At 37.8% G+C, this 23149-nt stretch overlaps 1 non-coding gene across 1 annotated transcript; it reads right to left on the minus strand.

The window, feature by feature from the left end:
• Window positions 1-7641: 7641 nt before the first annotated feature.
• On the minus strand, window positions 7642-7773 carry LOC129400989 (small nucleolar RNA SNORA48). Its single transcript, XR_008628027.1, has one exon. It is a non-coding gene; the product is annotated as a small nucleolar RNA SNORA48 (small nucleolar RNA).
• Between the last annotated feature and the right edge of the window lie 15376 nt (window positions 7774-23149).

Below are 23149 nucleotides of genomic sequence, written 5' to 3' on the forward strand. Positions count from 1 at the left end.
ATGTATGCCTTGCATGCTGCTGACCCAGTTTCAATCCCTGACACCATAAATGGTTCCCTAAGTCCTTCCAGGAATGATCCCTGAGCAAGGAGTCAGAATTGAGCTTTAAGTACAGATGGGTGTCCTATCCACACACCAGGAAAAAAATAAGTAAAATAACAAATCAATCACTGTTGACAGGGATGTGGGGGGAAAGGAACCCTCATCCCTATTGGTGAGAACATGGACTGGTCCAACCTATCGGAAACAATATGAACCCATCTCAAAAGACTGAGAATTGAGTTTCCATGTGACCTAGCATTTTCACTTCTTTGCATCTACCCCAAAAAGAGTATTTTGAAAAAACTCCTATGTTCATTACAGCATAACAGCACTCCTATGTCCACTGAAGCACTATTCACAATAGCCACAATCTGGAAACAACCCATGTCCAAGTACATATAACTGGATTAAAAAAAAAAAAGATGGTGGTACATACACACAATGGAATACTACTCAGCATTAAGAAAAGACTGTCACTGTCACTGTCATCCCATTGCTCATCGATTTGTTCGAGTGGGCACCAGTAATACCTCCGTTGTGAGACTTGTTACTGTTTTGGGCATATCGAATACACCATGGATAGCTTGCCAGGCTCTGCCAGGTGGGCAAGATACTCTTGGTAGCTTGCCAGGCTGTCTGAGAGGGATGAAGGAATCAAACCTGGGTCAGGTTCGGCCACGTGTAAGGCGGACGCTCTACCACTGTAAATTATGTAATTTGCTGGATGGAATTGGGTATTGTTCTGAGTGAAGTCAGTCAGGAGAGGGACAGACAGAATAATCTCTCTCATAAATGAGACATAAAGGAACAAAGCAGGGGTCTAACAAATGCCCAAGACCACAGAAACCGTGACTGGAGTAGGAATCTTACCATGGGGAGGAGGGTGTTGTGGGGTTGGGGGAGAGACACTGGGATAGTGTGGAGGGAATAAGAGGTTCTGGTGGAGGGTGTGGAGCAAGAATGTATTAGGCACAAAACCCCACCATTAACAGTGCTACAGACCATAGTGCCCAAAATAAAATATTTTAATGAACAAACAAAATATGAGAAACTCAATTTAACATATTTGATATTTTTAGTCTGATACAATAATTTATATATGCATGTAAATGTATTCATGACTGCTGACATAGCAATAATTTTAGGAGCATTCTGGAAATAATCACGTATCATCTTCTATTGTGATGTATTTTGTTGTTTTGTTGGGGGAACACATCAGAGGTCTTGAGGATTACTCCTGGTTCTGTGCTCAGGTATCACTCCCCGGGAAATACTCAGGGGACTGACTATATGTGGTGCAGAGATTGGCTAAGCAAGTGCCATAACCTTTGTATTATCTCTCAGGCACAGTGATATAGGTTTTTTTTAACTTTCCTTTTATAAGTATAGTCATAAAAATAAATGGTTTATTATTTTAATTATGCTAATGAGCAAAGTAATAAGATGGAGGCTGAGAGTCTCTTGAATGCAGAAGTTGAGTAACAAACAATACTGGGTATTCTCAAAACTGGAAAACTAGACCTGAAGAGTCAAAGACAGCCAAGAGCCATATTGATGGATGTGCTATTATAAAGACTGCTTCTCTATAATGGTTTTATATATATATATATTTTTTTAATTTGGAGACAAATCTTTTTTTTTAATTGAACCACAGTGAGATACATAGCTACAAAGTTGTTCATGATTGGGTTGCATGACTATATTTCAATACCGTGGAAATGATCAAAAGTAGAGATCACAGTTGAAAGATTGGAGGTGAAGTAGCAGGGAAAACATAATAATGAGCTTTTACTTTAATCACTTGATACACAAGTTTGTCTGATTTTCATTAAACAAAGGACTACTATTTGAAGAACACCGAAAGATCTTGACAAAGGGAAGATTATTTGAAGTTTAAGTTCTAAACTCTTTTAAGGGTTTAAATTATTGTGCAGAGACCCTTTAAAACATACCACCACTATTGAGAACTCAAGAGAAGTGAAATAAGGAAGAACCTTGTTTTTAATATCTTTGAAGAGAAGCTTCTGCCTTTAGAAGAGTTCTCCAGAGTTCACAGGTTGGAACATCAGCCTATTATAACTGGTTTTGCATCTAGAAATTTTAATAAACCTTAGAATAACATGATGAACTGGCTGAACCCATAAGCCACTTTCAGACCTGTAAGTCTATGATGTCCTTCCCAAAACAGACCCTTGATGTACCGCAAAGATCAGTTTGAAGTATTTTAGGATAGATTAAATCTATATGCCCTACTCCAATATCTTTTGGAATATTCTTGGCTTTAGTCAGTTTCTACTGTAGTTTTATAAATGTGATGATAATACTTAAAATTTAATTTAAAGGATAGATATATATCCATCTACACATTATGCAAAATGCTTATTTTATAATTTCTTACATATTTCAAACTTTAATAATTTGTTTCTATTTAATTTTTTTAACTATCACTGATTTAGAACAGTTTTTAGGTCATATAAAAGTTTTGCTTTTAAAAAATTCAATATTAAAACATGTTTAACCTCACAGAAATGTCTTCAGTTTGTTTTTTTTAGACATAGGCTGAACTGTAATTCAGGTTCATATGCAGTAGCTGTACTTTCTCAATGAAGTATATGATATATATTTACATAAGTATTAATATAAAAATCAAATACTCCACACAAGATTGAATGAGGAAGAAATTATTTGAAGTGCAATTGCTTGCAAGAATTTTTCTTTAAGGTCTGGAAAGATAGTTCTACATACTTTTCTACATACTTTTCATGTAGGAATCCTGGATTCAATCCTTAGCACTGCATGGGAGCAACCCCCAATTGCAGATTCAGGTGTGTGCCCTGAATATCAGGCATGGTACCCACCAATTTTTTAAATTTAACTTTATATATTTTTATTGTACTTAGTTTAGATCAGATATTAATATTTCACTAAGTATATCTATCTCTTACACCTAGTTGTAGACAGATAAGATCCTTATGAGGTAGTATATGGATTGTTTAGAAGCTATAGCTATATAAGTAAGAGGATAAAACATATTCTTCACAAAAACATGCTAAAAGAGCTACTTATGAGTGGAAAGATAATTATCTAGTATTTTCTTTAAAGTCACACAGTAAAAATGTCATTAAACTCATTACACTTAGCAGTTAAACCATTCCTATCTTACCACTAACAACTGTACATTTAAAAATTTCGTGACATTGCTAATAAAAAAAAATTTCAATTTATATAATGTACAGATCCCTCAACTTAGATGTGAATACCAAGTATTATAAATAAATGTTTATCAAACTATTACTTTCAAAATTTTTAAAAAATTAAAGCTTCTGGGGTTGGAGTGATAGTACAGTGGGTAGGGCAATTAATTGCCTTGCACATGGCCAACCTGGGTTCAATTCATAGCATCCCATATGATCCCCCAAACACCACCAGGAGTACTTCCTGGGTGCATGAGCCAGGAGTAAACCCTGTGCATCAGCGGGTGTGACCCAGAAAGAAAAAAAAATAAAAGCTTCTGATGGGTATTATGGCTAGAACTGTTTATTTATTTTAGATTCTTAAGATAACTGAATTTACACAAAGTTGCACACAGCAAATCGGAAGTCCTAATACAGGCCAAATGGACTGGCCAACCTTCAAACCTAACTTCACATCTTCTACCTTCTCAAATTGTTCCTCCGAGCACAATTATCTCAGCAAGTGGCATCTCCAACATTCTTATTTTTCAAGGCAAAAAATCTTAGAACACTAGGCTTCTCTGTTATGTCAGATCTGCCAGCTACATTCAGGCACCTCTTAATGATGTTTTGATCAACAATGACTGGCATTTCAATGATGGTCCCAATAGGCTACAGAATATAGCAAAGATGTGTGGTATGCTACACCAACTTTGCATAAGTCCATTCAAATTCTCATATACAAACAAATTGCCTAATATCTTTCTCAGAACACAGCCCCACATTGACATAACTGAATGTATAGGTAAACAGGTCAGCCCTCCTTCCAAAGTATCTGAAGCTCCCTGACCACTTGTCACCACCTAAAGCGCTATCCCATCTCTGCAGGAAATAAGGGCTATTGTCAATGTGGCGCTCACTTATCAGGTTCTCTTCTGCAGTAAATGCCAGACCACACCATTCCTTTACTCCAAACCCCTTAGTAATTTCTAATTTCAATCAAAGTAAAAACCAAAGTCCTTAAATAACTTACAAGACCCTCTGTTTCTCCTCCATTATCTCCCATTATTCTACCTCATTTATTCTGCTCCACCTGCCTGGGCAGCCTCAAGCACTAAGCTTGCTTCCACTTAGAGCTTTTGCAGACCACTCTCACTTCCTGCTCTCATGCCAATCTGGAACTATGCAGATAAAATTATAAAAACAGGTCAATACTTTTAGCCATTTGAAGCTTCACGCATTCTGCGAGTCCTGAGTACAGTGGGTAGGGCACTTGCGTTGCAGCAACCCACCTGGGTTTGCTCTCCAGCGTCCCGCATGGTCCCCTGAAAATTGCCAGGAATATTTCCTGAGAGCAGAGCCAGGAGTAGCCCCTGAGAATCACAGGGTGTGCCCCCAAAGCAAACAAACGAAAAGCTTCACTCATTCATACAACTAAAATACATACATACAATTAAAATTCTCTTGGGTTCTACAATGTGCCAAACACAATACTAAATACTCAAGATTCAGTTGTAAAAAATGAGAAATATAGTGCAAGCCACATATGTCATTTCTAAGAGCTATATTCTTTCTGGATTCTACAGGACGTCAAAAGAATGCCTGGTCACCCACCTATGAGATGGTCAGACTTCTTTGTTAAGACCCTGAACAAACAGTTTGATGCTCTTCATTTTCCTGGAGAGAGCAGATGCCTTTGGGTTACACTAGCACGTGACAGGGTAGAATGGAGATGTTACTGGCGCCTGCTGAGCAAATCGATGACAAATGGGATGACAAATGATACAAGTGCTATTCTTTTTAAAAAATCAAAATAAGACAGATAAAGTATATTTTAGTGATATGTTTATAAAATATACCAAAATTTAACATTTTAACATTTAATGAAAATTTGTAATTATTGAGATATTTTACTTTTTCGCAGTGATCTTTAAAATCTATTTTTTTTTTTGCTTTTTGGGTCACACCTGGCAATGCACAGGGTTACTCCTGGCTCTGCACTCAGGAATCACTCCTGGCGGTGCTCAGGGGACCATATGGGATGCTGGGAATCGAACCCGGGTCGGCCACGTGCAAGGCAAACGCCGTACCCGCTGTGCTATTGCTCCAGCCCCTAAAATCTATTTTTTAATGCTTAGACTACATCCTAATTCCATTAGTCACATTTAAAATGTCCAATAAATACTTGGCCACCATAAACATCATAATAGCTGGCTTTCTCTTTATGATATTAAGTTAATCTGCAGATTCAGGTGATATTTTATCAGTCATTAACTATCAATGCTTAATAAGTGTTTAAAGAATGATATAGTATTATTTTTTCTGCATTTATCAGCTGGAATTTTTTATATGAATTCTTTGGATGTCTGGAGGTATTATTCTTACATGAAAGAATAAATACTCACCTCTTTTTTATACTAGTTTTCCCAATGATAAATTGATTTCCCAGCATCCTTGAAGGTGACCAATTTTTTTGTCACTATCATCAACACATGTGTTTTAATATATCTGATTAATGCTCTTACCTTCTTCTAAATCTGACTAGTGAGAGCTCTTTCCAGCTGAATGCTGTGGCCTCTTGATATGACCTTAATAGTCTTCAGTTGTTTCCGTCTTTATTGGCATGAGACATATGTATATATATTTACTATGTATGTCCTAACCCAGAATCAGTCATTTCACAAGTCCCAGTGGATACTGGCCTTTACATAGTCCATAGGAGATAATGTGCTAATATTTAAGGAATGGGAGGAGTGGGGTAGCACGTTAGGACATGATTTGTGGAGAAAAACTTGCCATTAAAACTAAGAAAGTTTACCCAAGATCCTGGAGAAAAAATAAGAAAAAATGTGATAACAATGAAATGATAGGGAGACAATACTGTAGGACAAGTTTCATTGAAATGTCAATGTAGTGAATGCCAACTTTTAGTACAGGCTTTTCTTGTTTCTGTTACTCCTAATGTGGGCTGATAATACTGTTTTAAACACTGTCTCCTGACTGGTAGTGAAGAAATACCTATGTAACCAACTTGAGATCTCCAAACTCTTCATTTGAATTGCCAGCTGCTGACTCAAAATTTCCACTTGGGTACCTTGTAGGTATCTTGAGCTTAACAGGTCTGAAACTAAACTCATGGTTATCACATACCCACTCCCAAACCACTCCATCCTCAGTATTCCCCAGACCAAGAAAATGACACAAATTATTTGTTTAGTTGCTCAAACTAAAAGAATCCATTTTCATTCTATTCCTCCTAATATTTACAAAACAAGCGAATCAAACCTAGATACAAGTTACTAAATAAGGGGAAAAGATAAAATAGGGTGAAAGATAGTAGTCTGGCGGCTGGGGAATCTCAGGACTTGAAGGAGAGACTGGATGATTATATTTGGCGTTTTATTAATTCATTAATTAAATTTTACCTCCTGAGTCTGGACTCTGAAGAGAATAAACCATGAAATACCAATAAATGAAAAAGTTCCCAAGGAATATCCAGGTTCCTGAGCTACAGGACCAGACAGAAACTGACAACCTTGTTTTTTTTGTTTGGGGCTCACACCTGATATTCAGGGATCACCCCTGAGTACTGCCAGTGCTCCCTGAGCATAATCTGTATGTGGCCCCAAACAAAAACAAACAAACAAATAAACAAGCAAATTGAAATAGTGTCCCTTCCCTCTCTCTCTAAGGAAAGAAAGGAGCCCAAAAATCCTGGGAAGATCTTTGAGCAGTCTATGTATGTTACCTAGAAAATAACAGAGCAAAAGGTTTGAAAATGGGACCCCATTCTGGAACACTGCCTAGAATCCAGATGTGTCTCTTGGGGCACACAAGTGGCCCGGGCAGACCAGAAGAAGACCACTGAAATCCTGAAAATTTAACTGATATATGAATCACAGCCTCCAAAATTGGGCCAGCATTGCATTCTTAACAAAAACTCATTTTCCTCTTGCTAAAAGACTGAAATAAAGACCAAAATAAGAACCAGAGTCACATGACTTTGTACTTACAATATTCAGGATACAATATAAAACTGCTTATTGCAAAAACAATGAAAATCTCAGCCTGAATGAAAGGCAAACAAATGTCATTAACACTGAGTTTTCACAGATAGGGAAATTATCTGACAAGGAATTTTTTTTCCTCATTAAATTTTGTTTTTAATGGGTCTCAAAATTCTGTGACAGATTTGTGGTCAAGTTGTTTCCATTAAAAATTACTGGTTGTAAAACTAATAACTTTCACATACACACATACAAATGATCCTCAAAGCATGTTTCTTTCTTTCTTTCTGAAGGTTTTTCCAATGAGTTGCTATCATTTACCAATTTTTTACTATGGCCAATTAAATGGCAAATTGAGATGTACAGTTCTGAGATGGTTCTTCACCACTGAGTAAGATTGGGGTGGCAGGTACTGGTGATACTACTCATAGCACATGAACCAGGTAAGGGCACAGACCAAAAGCCACTCTGGAAAAAGAAAGAAATTGCTTTGTCCCTGGCTAGGAGTTGGGTACCACTGACCAGATTCCTCTCTATCAAGCACAGAGGCAAGACAAGAATTTGAAAGCATCAGAAAATATTCAACAAGCAATTATAAATTATCCTGAAACAAAAAGAAGTAAAAAATCTCCAGGAAATAGTGAATACCACATAGAACCAAATGTAAATTATAAAACTAAAAAAATACAATAAATGAAATTGAAAATTTTATTTGAACTACTCTAAGGAACAAGAGACAGCATTTTTTTTTAAATCAGGAATTTGGGGGTGGAGGCAGAGATGTCACTCAAATGGTAGATAATATCATGAGAGTGGTGCTGGAATGATGTATGCATGAAAAAGAACATTTAGCAATATTGTAAATCATAGTACCTTAATAAAAATGATAATGGAAAAAACAGATACCAACTTTTACTGATGGTAGGAATGTTGTCTGATTTAGCTTCTAAATAAGAAGTCTCCTCTGGAGACTTTTAAATAATATGGGGACTTCAGTACCCAGTTCCTAGTACCTACATTAGCCCATCCACTGCAACCACCAAAGTGGCCCAGGAACTTCAAGGGCCAGACAGCATCATATTAGCATCTCTCCCTTAGGTCCTTGCTCTGAAACTACCAGAATTGCCGGTGATGTTCCAGGACCACCTGCATACCACGTGGGAGGCACCTCCTGTCCCCACCCCTGTCCCCACCCCCATCCCCACCCCCGCACACACATACAAACCACAAATCAAAATTTAAAAAAGACAGAACTAATGAGAAATGGAAAGTTCAAAGTGCCCCAGTGAGTGGGCTAATGTGGGTACCATGATGGTAAACACTCTGGAGTATCTCAGAACCTGTCCTCACCTCTTTCCTTGCTCAGCACCCAGATATGCAGACTTCCCAGCAGTTTCGTATTTTGCTGTTTCATTTGCTCATGTTTTAAAACTTGAGCTTTCTGCATAAGCTTCCTCTCTCAGATGGGATTTCTCTGACATTCCATCTAAAACAGCACTGTGCATTAATTACTCCAGATTCTAAAACAAGTTTATTTTTTCTCTTTCACTTATTATTCGACATTATTCTTACAGATTGATATTTCATTTGCCCTCTAGAATCAAATTTCATTGATAGATCTCCAGCACTGAAAAGATACTTGACAATAGTTTGGGTATTTTTGTTTTGTTTGGGGGGACACACTAGTGATGCTCAGGGCTTACCTAGTTTGGACTCAGGGATCACTTCTGGCAGAACTTGATGGATCATATGGGGTGCTAGGAATTGAAACCAACACCCTGACTGCTCTACTGTATCTCGACAATCAATGGAAGGAAGGAAGGGAGGGAGGGAGGAAAGAAGAGAGGGAGGGGGAAGGGAGGGAAGAGGGGGAAGGGAGGGAGGAGGAGGGAGGAAGGAAGGAAGAAAGGGAGGAAGGAAGGAAATGGTAATTGAATCTCCCTATTTGCAGCAAAGGATGTATGAGAAAAATATATGAGAAATACAAATACAAAGGAAAACATAAAAGAATAAATTAAGAACAAAATAACATAAATTAAGAATAAAAATTGCTGAGACAATAAGAAATAATGAGAAATGAAAAGACAAGAATAGAGTAAAAGATCAAACCAAAGAATAACAATGCTTCGGAGAAGTGGGACATAATAATTTTTAAAAGTAGGAACCAAATTAATATTTGGAAAAAAAATTTCTTAGCTTTGTAAAAGCCTGATAAAAACAAATAAAAATTATAGTGGTATTTTACAAAGAATCAACTAACTACAAAACACTCTAGAGAGAGCTCAGATTTTTTGAAAATATAGGCAAATGGAAAAACTTCATGTTTTTTTTCTTTCTTTTTTTTTTTTGGCTTTTTGGGTCACACCCAGCAATACACAGGGTTACTCCTGGCTCATGCACTCAGGAATTACAAAAACAAAGCAATATCCATATATTTCAAGGCAAAAAATTTTGACCTGAGAATTTTATATTTAGTTGCACAGCTTCTCAGGTGTGAAACATGAAGGTGCTGATAAAACTACCTCTCTCTGAGTTCAGAGAGACAGCTCAAAGGACTAACTGCGTGCTCTGCATGCCAGAGACCTGGGTCTCATCCCCTGCCACACATCGTTCGCAGAGCACTGCCAGGAATGACCCCACCATGCCTTCTAAGCACACACACACACACACACACACACACACACACACACAGTTGCCTTTTCTCTAAAAATTTCCTTGGAAACATTCTCTAGTTGACTAAAAGTTGTTTCAAAATAAAGATCTCAAGAACATCATAAAACATTTATAACAGCCTCTTTTTATTGGAGACCCAGCTGCTATTCCCACTTCTTGCCATCAAAAGCTCTGGTACTAATTTAAATAGACCCTTCATCAATCACTGGGTATAATTTACAAGGGTCTAAGCCAATCATTATAATACCAGAGATGGACTCAAATCTAGATAATGAGATGTAAGGAAAGATACATTGGGGGATTCTAAGAAATATTCTTTGGGTGATGAAAAACTGACAAAAGAATTTCTCTCTACTTTTGGTAGCATTTAGGTATGACATGACCACTGGAACTATTAGCCATTTTGTAACAGAAAGGAGATAAGCTTAAAACCAATAGCCAGATACTGAAGATGATAAAACTGAAAGAGATCATGAAGGTTACTGCTTATATCTTTGTGTCACCAAATGAGGCTACCTGAATTAACTGCAAGTTTCTTTAATAAAACAATTTTTTGTAAGTCTTTTTTATAGTTAAGGGCTATGGTCATTTGAAACTGAAAGTCTTCCCAACTGATACAAGATTTGAATTACTTTTTAAGAAAACTTTGTGAAGAAAATCATTGAAATCCACAGAAAATTATTTTTTATGAAGATACTTGTTAAGGTACTACCACATAATTATAATGGAGAATAGAAAACATGTAAATGTGGTGGAATATATGAATAATTAGATATTATATAACCTTATGGTTTAAATTTAATATTTAAAAGTACTGATTTTAGAATCTATTTAAAACTGGTAGAAAATATACTAAAAAATACTAAAATTTTGCCTTTTAGTAAATGGATTATAATATTATAATTAGTTTATTTATATTATATATGTATATTATATATTATATAATTGCTACAATTATATCTTATAATTATAATTATTATAATTATAATGTTTTTCTTTAAAAATCTTTTATACTTATATATAACTCACCTGTATAATAATTTTTCATTCTTATTAAGATCTATTAAATTTTTATATACTTTAAACATAAAAATAAATTTTAAACATTTATGAGAATATAATTGTGAAAAGTACATGGCAGCATGAGAATTTTTTCAGTAATATTAGTAAAATATATATAACATATAGATAATTTTACTAACAATACTTGAAAAAATGGATGTATCCATCCACCAAAATTAACATACCTTTCTTGTGATGGTGGTGAGATTATACATGAGTCAGTGTTTAATATTGTTTTTACAATGAACTCTACTAAGATTAAAAATATAACTCAATTTTTCCTTTACCTTCATGGAATTTTTCCTTACTTATCACAACAAAATAAATCACTTCCCTTACCATTAATTTGTTCTTTCATTGTTTTTATTATTATAATAATAAAATAAAATAAAATACCATGTACTTATTTCAACATTTTGCTTGCTTTTGTATTTTGGCACCAGAGATTGAACCCTGGGTTTCACATATTCAAGACACATAATCACCTCTGCCACTGATTCCAATAGTGGGAAGCCATAAATGGCAAAATTAATGTTTTACTTGATTAAAAAGTAATTAGCATCATACAAATATTGGATGAGTCTTATGGGCATGTTACTAAGTGAAAAAGCCAAACTAAAAAATACCTAGCTCTATCTCTACATACAGATATGTGGATATACTTACTTAAATATAATTCCATTTATAGGACATTATTAAAAAGGAAAAACTAAAGAGAAAATGAATAGACCAATGATTTGAAGCCTGAGGGGACAGTTGATTAGATAAAGTACAGGGTTTATGGAGGAGTGAGATCAATTATATATTTGTCTGATACTATAATAGTAAATATATGAGACTGTGTACTTGTCAAACCCACAGAAAAATGTGCCTTAATAGATGTAAAAATATTTTAAGCATTTTGAAGTATTTCAGTCTGTGAAGAAATTATACAACTATGTTCTAAATGCATGGAACAATTTCACTGAAGATGGAGGGGAAAGGTGCTGACCTAAGTAACAAAGAACAGATAGAGTTTTTAAGACACAAGTCAAAGAGAATGTCATACAAACATTGTGCTCCAGTTGATAAAGTTGAAAACAGTTTTATACACACACACAAACACAAACACATACATCCATTTCAACTAAAAGTTAAACAAATGATTGGCAAATGATAAAAACTAATTTTCTCAAGAATGAACCCTATGCTAATGAACTAAAGGTAAATAAATCAGTATACATTTATCTAAATTAACATATATACATATAGAAATATTTATATGTGTGTGTGTGTGTGTGTGTGTGTGTACATCACAAGGGTCATAAAGTTCCACATTACCTGGGTTCCGTGGTGGGACTTCACTCATGCGTGAGGCTTGCCTGAGTGTGTGGAAAGTGACCAGGAGCGTGGCAGCAGTTGGGTGTTGGAGGCGACTGCCAGGCCTGGGTTCCTTGGGGCAGAGAGAGTTCTCACCTGCCCCCCTCTGGGGCATCCCAAGTGAAAACAATCAGGCGCGGAGTCCGGTGGCATGGTTTTGGGAGCCTCATTTTATGCTCCCTTCCAGGAGAAGGTTGGACTCTGGGCTCAACAGGACCCAGGAGCAAAGATCCTCTGCCTGCTTCCCCCAGTCTCCAGCGGCCCAGGGGTCATGCCCCAAAACCACCTCCTGCCAGAGCCAGATAATCTCATCGGCCACCGTCCAGAACTCATGACTGCTTCTCCCGAAAGGGAACATAAAATGAGGTCCCTATAACCATGCCACCGAACTCTGTGCCAGGTTGTTTCACACAGGGCATCCCAGAGGGGGGCGGGTGAGAGCCCTGCCCACCCCAAGGGACCCAGTCCCAGCAGCTGACCTCCACAACCCAACCACTGCCATGCTCCAGACCACTTTCCACAAGCTCAGGCTGAGCTTCACGTCTGAGTGAATATATTCCTAAACCGCGGTCGCGAACACTCCCTACTCATTTTCCATAATTACCACACCATATTTGATTGGAGGCAATCAAATAAGATGGTGCTGATGCCACCCGAGCCCCTTGTGTTCTCCTGAACCCAGCTCATCATCTCGCCTTAGACAACACGCGGCTCAGCATGCCAGGCATGGAACTCTACACGTGATTCCTGCTGGAACTCTACATGTGATTCCTGATGGACATCGCCAGCTGTTTAGCAAGATTTGGACAGAATGGCTTCGGAGGGGCATGGAGAAACCTCGGCGGCAGCCAGGCCAAGTCTCAGCACTGTCGGACAAAGAGCCATGGCAGCAGTGCCCGCAGTGGCTCATCCACTGTGGGGTGCTGTCAGCCAACCACCGGGTGACCGGGGACTTGGCGCAGGTGTTTGACCTGGTACAGACCTGCTGCAATAGGGTCCTGTTCTGCCAGCTGCTCAACAAATTCTGTGCTCAACAAACTCTCAAGGAGATCAACCTGAGGCCACAGATGTCCCAGGTACTGCCCAGAGACACAGGCAGGTATGTGTTTATCAGTGTTAAGATTGTTACACATGCCAGTCGACAAAAAGATCACATTTGGTAAACTGGGAACACCTTTAAAGGTGATTAGAGGCCGCCCCAAAAGACGTTGTCCCTCTCGGAGAGCCCAACCGAGAGTATGCCACCTGCACAGCAGAGCCTGGCAAGTTACCTGTGGTGTAGTCGATATGCCAAGAATAGTGAAAATGACAATCCTCATTCCTCTGATCCTGGAAGAGCCCCTAATACACCATCAGGCTACACTAACATGGGACAGGGATGAATTGAGATGTTACTAGCAACCCCTTGAGCAAACTGATGAACAACAGGGTGACAGTGATACAGTGATACAGTAATGTGTGTATATATGCAGTGAAAAGCAACATACAGTATATTTAAGAAAACTACTCTCTGCTACTAAGACCTAAATTGAATGGGACTTCAGTCATAATGAGTGTATCTATTGACAGGTCTTACTCTCTAACACAGTTTTCCTTAAAAAAAAAATAGTACTCACAAGAAAAATGGCAATCAGTAATTCAGAACGGGAATGGAAAAATGAGTTTGGCCTATGTTTCTGGACCAGAATAATGTTATATACATACAATCACAAACTGATGATGTTGTGTCCAAGACACACAGGATTCGGTTGAAAGAGCCCCCAGTAAACAAAGCTCAAACTATTTACACAACAAAGCTAGATTCTTTTGAATTATAACTTCCTACTGGGATGAATGAATTCTTTGAATACATAAATAAATAGGAGAAGAGAGGGCCGGAGCGATAGCACACCAGGTAGGGCGTTTGCCTTGCACGCGGCCGACCCAGGTTCGATCCCCAGCGTCCTATATGGTCCCCCAAGCACTGCCAGGAGTAATTCCTGAGTGCAAAGCCAGGAGTAACCCCTGAGCATCGCTGGGTGAGATCCAAAAAGCTAAATAAATAAATAAATAAATGGGAGAAGAGACTTTTCTCCCATGTAGAAAAGTCCACATCCATTGTGCAGAAGAGCCATCTTCAAGATGAAACACAGTTCCCCAGTCATTAAGTGTGGGTATACAAGGCCACTTTCTTGTAAACGTTACAGTTTGGAAAGAGGAAGAAAAGATCACTTCCTGTGACAGAGCCTGATAAACTGTACCCTAGCCAAGCTATAAAGTTTATTATCGGCATTTTTGGGATCAGTCTGATATGATGTGATAAAAGGGCACTCTACCTCTGAGGCCTTCCTCTCCAGTATCCATAACCACAGGAAAGCATTAAAAAAAATCAAGTCAATCCAATTGATGGATATTCTACAAAAGCTCACTTGTGTTTCTCAGTGACCTAGGTCTGAAAAAAAAAAACCTTTAAAAGCCTGAACATCTTTGGCCAGAGTGATAATACAGTGGGTAGGGCATATGGCTTGCATGAGGTCTATTCAGATTCAATCCCTGGCATCCCATATGATCCCCCAAGTACCTCCAGGAGTAATTCCTAAGTGCAGAGCCAGGAGTAACCCCTAAGCATCATTGGGTGTGACCCAAAAAATTTTTTTAAAAGTCTGAATATCTGTCATAGCCCACGGGAATTTTAAGAAAATAGGGAATTAAATATAGCATGGGAACCTGGATAGGATATAGAACAGAAAAATGAACAAGGTTTAAAAAAAACTAAGGAAAATGATTAAGATATGAACTGTAATTAATAATAAAGTACTCTATTTGAGCACAAATATGTCATAATGACTTAGAAGTTATCAGTAGAAGAAAGTTCGTGTGTACATGGTGGGGGTTATTAGTACTATAAACATCTGTTTTCACAATTTTCTATAAGTATCTATCAACTATAAAATATAAAATTTCTCTGCTTAAAGTAGTATTTTCAGTTAACCACTCTCTTGTGAGACAGGTAACTCATACTACATAGAAAAGTCCTAAACTTGGACTCACACCAAGATCTAACTCTGCTTGGCTTAAGAAGATTCCGATAGAGACGTTGACGTGCCACAAAATAATTTTGTGGTTCTGGGAGGAGCTGGGTCAATATCAACTTTCAAATGAGGAGTTTAATTGATGATCCTTAAGGTCCCTTCTTAAAATTCTAAAAGAGTTGAATTCAAGGTCAGCCTGTGTCACTCCCTTCCTCACAAAATTGCAAACAGTCTTCTGGCCCCACCCAAACAAAGCCTCTTAATTTGGCAGCTTTAAAATAAGAAGGGGGCTGGAGCAATAGCACATCGGGTAGGGCATTTGCCTTGCACGCGGCCGACCCGGGTTTGATTCCCAGCATCCCATATGGTCCCCTGAGCACCGCCAGGAGTCATTCCTGAGTGCAGAGCCAGGAGTAACCCCTGTGCATCGCCAGGTGTGACCCAAAAGGCAAAAAAAATAATAATAATAAAATAAGAAGATCAAAATACATCATCTTTAAGTGCATTTCAGCCCTAAAGATCTTCACCTTTGTAACACTAATGTTCCTTTCAATTTCACATTTACTTCAGCAATTCAAGTTGCATTATAAAACTCCCAAATTACTTCAGGCCTAATTTAAACTATAAGCTTCATGAGGGCAGGGGATGTTCTGCTTTGCTTCCAAAGGTATCCTGGGCTAAAAATAGTGCTTTTTACACATGGCAAATACTCAATTAGGACCATGAACAATAAATATTTACTTTTCAAAACACAGTCTTCAACTGAAGAGGAAGTAGATGACTGCAGCTCTTCAAAGAAAGACACTCAGAAGGGAAGAAGCAAGATGGCATGTCCATTAGAAAACATCATTCCCTATATAAATCACAGTCATTTTGAAAATGAGCTTCTTATAATGCAGGGATTCTAATAGGGTTTTTTTTTTTAAATTCCTCATCAATGTCTTACAGAGGTAGTAAAGTGAAAAGAAAAGACATGTCAAAGCAAATGCAATCCACAAACTCCCGCTCTAGTCATAAATTTGTGCCAGTTGCATTGGCACAAATTTTGCTAGAGAAACATGAAATGAATAAAGTGGTGCTTTCTGTGAGAAGAAAAAAAAACAGAAATTGCTGAGAAGAAACCACACTTATTCCCTCATTGTGAATTTGAAGGCAGTCATATTTTATCTACCTACTCCTCGGGAGGAATAGGTAGATAAAATTTGGAATACTTGAAAAGACAAGCAATGAAAAACAAAAAAGGAAAAAGAAAGAAAATATTTGAGTTTTATGCCCAACTTTTCACTCTTATATCTTCTATTTTTGCCTTTAAAATATTCTCAATAAGGGCTGGAGCGATAGTAGGGTGTTTGCCTTGCATGTGGCTGACTCATATTGGATCCATAGCATCCCATATGGTGCCAGTAAATTTCTAATAAAAATTAATTATATCGGATCTTTCAGATGTCAATAAAGATAACAAATGAATCAATATCAATAACTAAGTATAATTGCTTTGCAACTTAAAGATATAAGGATAGATATAAGATATTAGGATAGCATATAAAAAGGACAACTTTTGAGGTTGATTGATTTTTTTCATAAATCTGAATGATAGGTAAGAGTTTTAACCTGCATTTTACCTCTCAAAAATTTCCTTAATAAGAGGATCATGTCTTATTCATATATCAGCTCCACTGTGCTTAGTCTAATTTTTAGAACTGCTACTTCAATAAGAGGAATTTCTGTCTTCTTCTTACATGAATTCTTTTTAAAGGACATTGCTTCCAAAATATTTCACTGTAAGTGAACACTGATTTTGATCTAAAGTTTTGATGTCTGAATTCTGAAGTTGCATCTTTATTGCCAAAAATCAAAGTTGGTTCCCTGAGATAAAGGACTTCATATGTACCAATAATGCTGTCAGCTGGTACTCTGGCCCCTCTCACCTACCTGCTCCGTCTCACACCAAGGTCATTACCACCGTAAGGCCATTTCACTTGCTCTCCCTGCCCCCACACATCCATATAGCGAGTTCCTTGACATTAGTTATTCCTGAACACAGAAGTCATTTCCCAGAAAAATTATAAAGCAATTTGAAGTGGCTCTTATACTTCCTGACCCAACTCATCATCCTTCCTTACCATTTTCCAAGTATTTTTCAATTACCTAAAATCATCTTGTCCATTGTTAAAGTTTTGGACTCTAACCTTCTCCATACTGGACATAAATTTTATAAAATCAGGGGCTTTTCCACTGTTGAATCTCCATGATTGCAACTGAGCTCTAATTAAAGAGTACCCCAAATGTTTTAATTTTTAATTAGAGAACTCAATTCAGAATGCAAACAATGAACATGAAAGGGCAAGTAAAAGCCTTCATTGAGCTTCTTGTGAGTTCCTTAGCCAACAGAAACATCTAGGTTCCTCTAGAACCATTGAAATATAAGACCATAATGTTATTAGTTCCATTTTTAATAAAATTGATATAGTAACATGCACCCGCTTCAGCAGGTGTTATGAAATTAAACAAGAATACAAATCCAGGGGCTGGAGCAATAGGACAATGCGTAGGGCATTTACCTTGCATGATCCTGACCCAGGATCAACTCCCAGCATCCTGTATGGTCCCCAGGATCAATTCCCTGTCCCGAGTACTGCCAGGAGTAATTCCTGAGTGCAGAGCCAGGAGAACCCCTGAGCATTGCTGGATGTGACAAGAAAGAAAGGAAGGAAGGAAGAAAGGAAGGAAGGAAGGAAGGAAGGAAGGAAGGAAGGAAGGAAGGAAGGAAGGAAGGAAGGAAGGAAGGAAGGAAGGAAGGAAGGAAGGAAGGAAGGAAGGAAGGAAGGAAGGGAGGAGAAAGAGAGAAAGAGAGAAAGAAAGAAAGAAAGAAAGAAAGAAAGAAAGAAAGAAAGAAAGAAAGAAAGAAAGAAAGAAAGAAAGAAAGAAAGAAAGAAAGAAAGAAAGAAAGAAAAGAAAGAGAGAGAGAGAAAGAAAGAAAGAAAGAAAGAAAGAAAGAAAGAAAGAAAGAAAGAAAGAAAGAAAGAAAGAAAGAAAGAAAGAGAGAGAGAGAGAGAGAGAGAAAGAAAGAAAGAAAGAAAGAAAGAAAGAAAGAAAGAAAGAAAGAAAGAAAGAAAGAAAGAAAGAAAGAAAGAAAGAAAGAAAGGAAGGAAGGAAGGAAGGAAGGAAGGAAGAAAGAAAGAAAGAAAGAAAGAAAGAAAGAAAGAGGAAGAGAGAAAGAAAAGAAAGAAAGAAGGAAGGAAGGAAAGAAAGAAAGAAAGAAAGAATTTTTTAAAAAATATATAAATTCATGATGACAATTAGAAGCAGGGGCTCAGTTGTCATCCTTAATGGCAAATTTTATTATTTAAATGTGTACCCCCCCCCAAAAGCACCACTGCTATTTCAAGCACATATCTTTGGGTGTAACTGATAAAGTCAAACAACACTATGTATCAGGAAGTATAAGATAAAGTAAATAGTGGGATGAAGAGGTAGAACAGTAGGCAGAGTGCTTGCTTTGTGTACAGCCAACCTGGCTTTGATCCCTGACATCCCTAGAATACCACCAGGAGTAATTCCAGATTGCAGAGCCAGGAATCACCTTTTGAACACTGCCAGTTATGCCTCCCTCCCAAAAAAAAGACAAAGTAAATAGCTTTCTTTAGTACCAGACCTTTTGCACATACACCTTAGTGAACTAGATGAAGAAATCTGGGGATCTCCTTAGTCAGGAAAAGATATATGACTCAGAAAGAATGAAATTGGAAAGCATATCAAAATTACTTGAGTAACTCTACTTTCAACTGAGAAAAGTGCATTACCTATATTACATGCTCACTTTCTGTCAACATAGGCATAAGTATTGAGCAAAGACAGTATTATTTGCATTATTAATAATTAAATTTCCCAGGTAATTTGAAATAAAGGAATGATTTGTCGATCTTTTTTATAGGCATAATGTAAGCAGATCTATAAATTGTTGATAGCTTAATACATAAATCAGAAAAACATTTTTATCTTGGCTTAGTGATGACACAAATGTGTCATCACATCCAAGTGGCAAACAGAAAAGAGTATTTAGAAGAAAATGGCAGACCATGTTTAAGAGGTGATTGGTACCATGTGTCCTAGACAAGATGAATGTCAAAACAGTGTACCCTGGTAGAGTCGAACAGAAAAAATTAACTCTCATGCACTGAAGACTTCACAGCCAAAAATGGAGTCGTCCATTTTAATTTTCAGAGGAATTTGGTGAACAAATGACTAGACACCCACCAAACCTTGGTACTAATGAAAAATACAGTGCATTCTGAGAAAATCAATATATAGTTTGCCTGAAGGTATCCCAAAGGAAACATTCAGTTATTGAGGTTTAAAATACGTTAGCCCCAGAATAATAAAATTCTTGAATTGCAGGCGTTTGCAAGAACAGCAAAAGGGTTAAAGACATTTTATATTTTATCAAAGCTCTCAAAAGTGCTGTGCAGAGTTTTTACTCATTTTATTTTTTTTCTTGCTGCTTTTTCATGCAAAAGCCTTCATCAGTTCCTCAGAGCTTGTCTTTACTGTCCAGACCTTCTTAATTTGCTCTTCAAATAAAATAGTCCAATCCCACTCTTCACAGACCTCCACAGGTTCACTTCGTCACTGAAGATTGAGCAGAGGAAACTGGTGCTTATTTGAGTAATAGACAAATACTTATCACGATGTCCAAGCATTGGAGTTAGTTACAAAAATCTTGGGGGTTTTTTGTTCTATTTGGGGTGGAAGAATAAAAGTATCTTTTTAGGAGCTGAAAGAATAATACAGCGGGTAAGTCATTTGCCTTGTACACGACCAACCCAGCTTCAATCCCTGGTATCCCATATGTTCCCCCTGAATACCTATGGCCCCCTGAGCACTGCCAGGAGTGTTTCCTGAGTGCAGAGCCAGGACTAAGCCCTGAGCATCCTCAAGTGTGTCCCCAGAACAAAATTAAAAAGGAACTTTTTAGCTCTAACATTTGGCTTTGATTTTGATTATGAACTTTATTATGTTTGATGACATATAAGAAAGTAGTCAATTTTCTATATTTCTTAAATGCAATGAAAATGTGAAAGGGAAAACCTATCATAGCGGAATAAGAAAACTAAGCTACTAAACTATGGATTGGAGATAGTCTAGAGATCAGGTGCTTGCCATGCATTTGATAAGCCCCAGTTCTTATCAAATCTTATCTTATCACCAGCATCACCTAAGATCTGGAGAGCACCACCAGGAATGACTCCTTGAGCACCACCAGGTCTGACCCAAATCCATCCTGCCCTCCCTGTCACCCCTGCGCCCCCCACTGCAGTCACAAAAGAAAAGCAAAAGGAAACTGAAATACAAATTAAAAAATCAGAAACTCAGTTTGAACTAACTCATGAGGTCAGTTTGGCTAACAATCTAATTTTTCCTTAGCTGTTTACATTTATTAGTTAATTATTTGGTGTTTTCTTAATAAGCATGAACTAAAGACCTACCTAGGAGGAGAAAACAAGTATTTAGAGAATAAATGTGACAAGGTAGTTTAATACATGCAAATGCGTTACTCTGCATTTACTGAGTTATAAAACTATCAGTAGCCAAAGGAATGATTAAAGCCGATCATTAGTGGGGGCTGGAGCGATAGCACAGCGGGTAGGGCGTTGCACGCGGCCGACCGGGGTTCTATTCCCAGCATCCCATATGGTCCCCTGGGCACCGCCAGGAGTAATTACTGAGTGCAGAGCCAGGAGTAACCCCTGGGCATCGCCGGGTGTGACCCAAAAAGAAAAAAAAAGCCAATCATTTGTCAAAAAACAAATTTAAAAAAGCAAGCCTCGGTTCACTACAAAAGCATGTAATATAGTATCAATTCAATAAAAGAATGATCTTATCATTGAAAAACAGTTTGATCGCGCAAATACAATTTTATCACATGCAAATACTACTACACTCACTCTAGCAGTCTGTGAAAAACTATTGTAAAAGGTGTTTATAAAGTCACCTTACATCATCTTTCAGTAATTACAGTCCTGTGATGCATTGAGTCATAAAAAGAAATAGAATTATCATATTCAAAACTTATCATGAAAGAACAATTCACGTTATTATTTGTGTCAGTGTAACCTCTAAACCACATGTTCTAATTTCCCTTTTTTACAAAATTTGTTTAAAGTATCTGAGCCAGGTGATATTAGAAAAATTCTTATACTTTCAAATATTCATTTTAAGTAAAAGGCAAAAAAAATACAGCAATTTGGCCATGAACTGTGGCCACAAAGATAAAATGCTGTATTCTTTTTTTTTTTTTTTTTTTTTTTTATAATTTATTTATTTTTAATTAGAGAATCACCGTGAGGGTACAGTTACAGATTTATACACTTCTGTGCTCACACTTCCCTCATACAAAGTTTGGGAACCCATCCCTTCACCAGTGCCCATTCTCCACCACCCGTAAACCCAGTGTCCCTCCCACCCTCCCCAATCCCATCTCCCCCCCACCCCACCCTGCCACTGTGGCAAGGCATTCCCTTCTGCTTTCTCTCTCTAATTAGCTGTTGTGGTTTGCAACAAAGGTGTTGAGTGGCCGCTGTGCTCAGTCTCTAGCCCTCATTCAGCCCGCAACTCCCTTCCCCCACATGGCCTTCGACTGCAATGTAGTTGGTGATCGCTTCTCTGAGTTGACCTTTCCCCGGAACGTGAGGCCAGCCTCGAAGCCATGGAGTCAACCTCCTGGTACTTATTTCTACAGTTCTTGGGTGTTAGTCTCCCACTCTGTTATTCTATATACCATAGATGAGTGCAATCTTTCTATGTCTGTCTCTCTCTTTCTGACTCATTTCACTCAGCATGAAACTTTTCATGCCCATCCACTTGACTACAAAATTCTTGACCTCCTTTTTTCTAACAGCTGCATAGTATTCCATTGTATAGATGTACCAAAGTTTCCTCAACCAGTCATCCGTTCTGGGGCATTCGGGTTTTTTCCAGATTCTGGCTATTGTAAACAGTGCTGCGATGAACATACATGTGCAGATGTTGTTTCGATTGTACTTTTTTGCCTCTCTGGGATATATTCCCAGCAGTGGTATTGCTGGGTCAAATGGGAATTCAATATCTAATTTTTTGAGAGTCGTCCAAATTGTTTTCCAGAAGGGCTGAACCAGTCGGCATTCCCACCAGCAGTGAAGAAGGGTCCCTTTCTCCCCACATCCTCTCCAACAGCGGTTGCTTTTGTTCTTTTCGATGTGTGCTAGTCTCTGTGGTGTGAGGTGGTATCTCAAAGTTGTTTTGATCTGCATCTCTCTGATGATTAGTGATGCAGAGCACTTTTTCATGTGCCTTTTGGCCATTCGTATTTCTTCCTTGGTAAAGTTTCTGTTCATTTCTTTGCCCCATTTTTTGATGGGGTTGGATGTTTTCTTCTTGTAGAGCTCAACCAGTGCTTTATATACCATTGATATCAACCCCTTATCTGATGGGTATTGTGTAAATATCCTTTCCCATTCTGTGGATAGTCTTTGTATTCTGGTCACTGTATCTCTTGCGGTGCAGAAGCTTTTTAGTTTAATGTAGTCCCATTTGTTGATCTCTGTTTTTACTAGATTGCTTAGTTCCGTGTCACCTTTGAAGATACCCTTATCTTCAATATCGTGGAGGGTTTCGCCGACCTTGTCTTCAATGTACCTTATGGTTTGTGGTCTAATGTTGAGGTCTTTAATCCATTTTGATCTGACTTTTGTGCATGGTGTCAGGTCAAGGTCTAAACCCATTTTTTTGCATGTGGTTATCCAGTTGTGCCAGCACCATTTGTTAAAGAGGCTTTCCTTGCTCC

This window comes from Sorex araneus, chromosome 1 (assembly GCF_027595985.1).
Source record: "Sorex araneus isolate mSorAra2 chromosome 1, mSorAra2.pri, whole genome shotgun sequence".
NCBI lineage: Eukaryota > Metazoa > Chordata > Mammalia > Eulipotyphla > Soricidae > Sorex > Sorex araneus.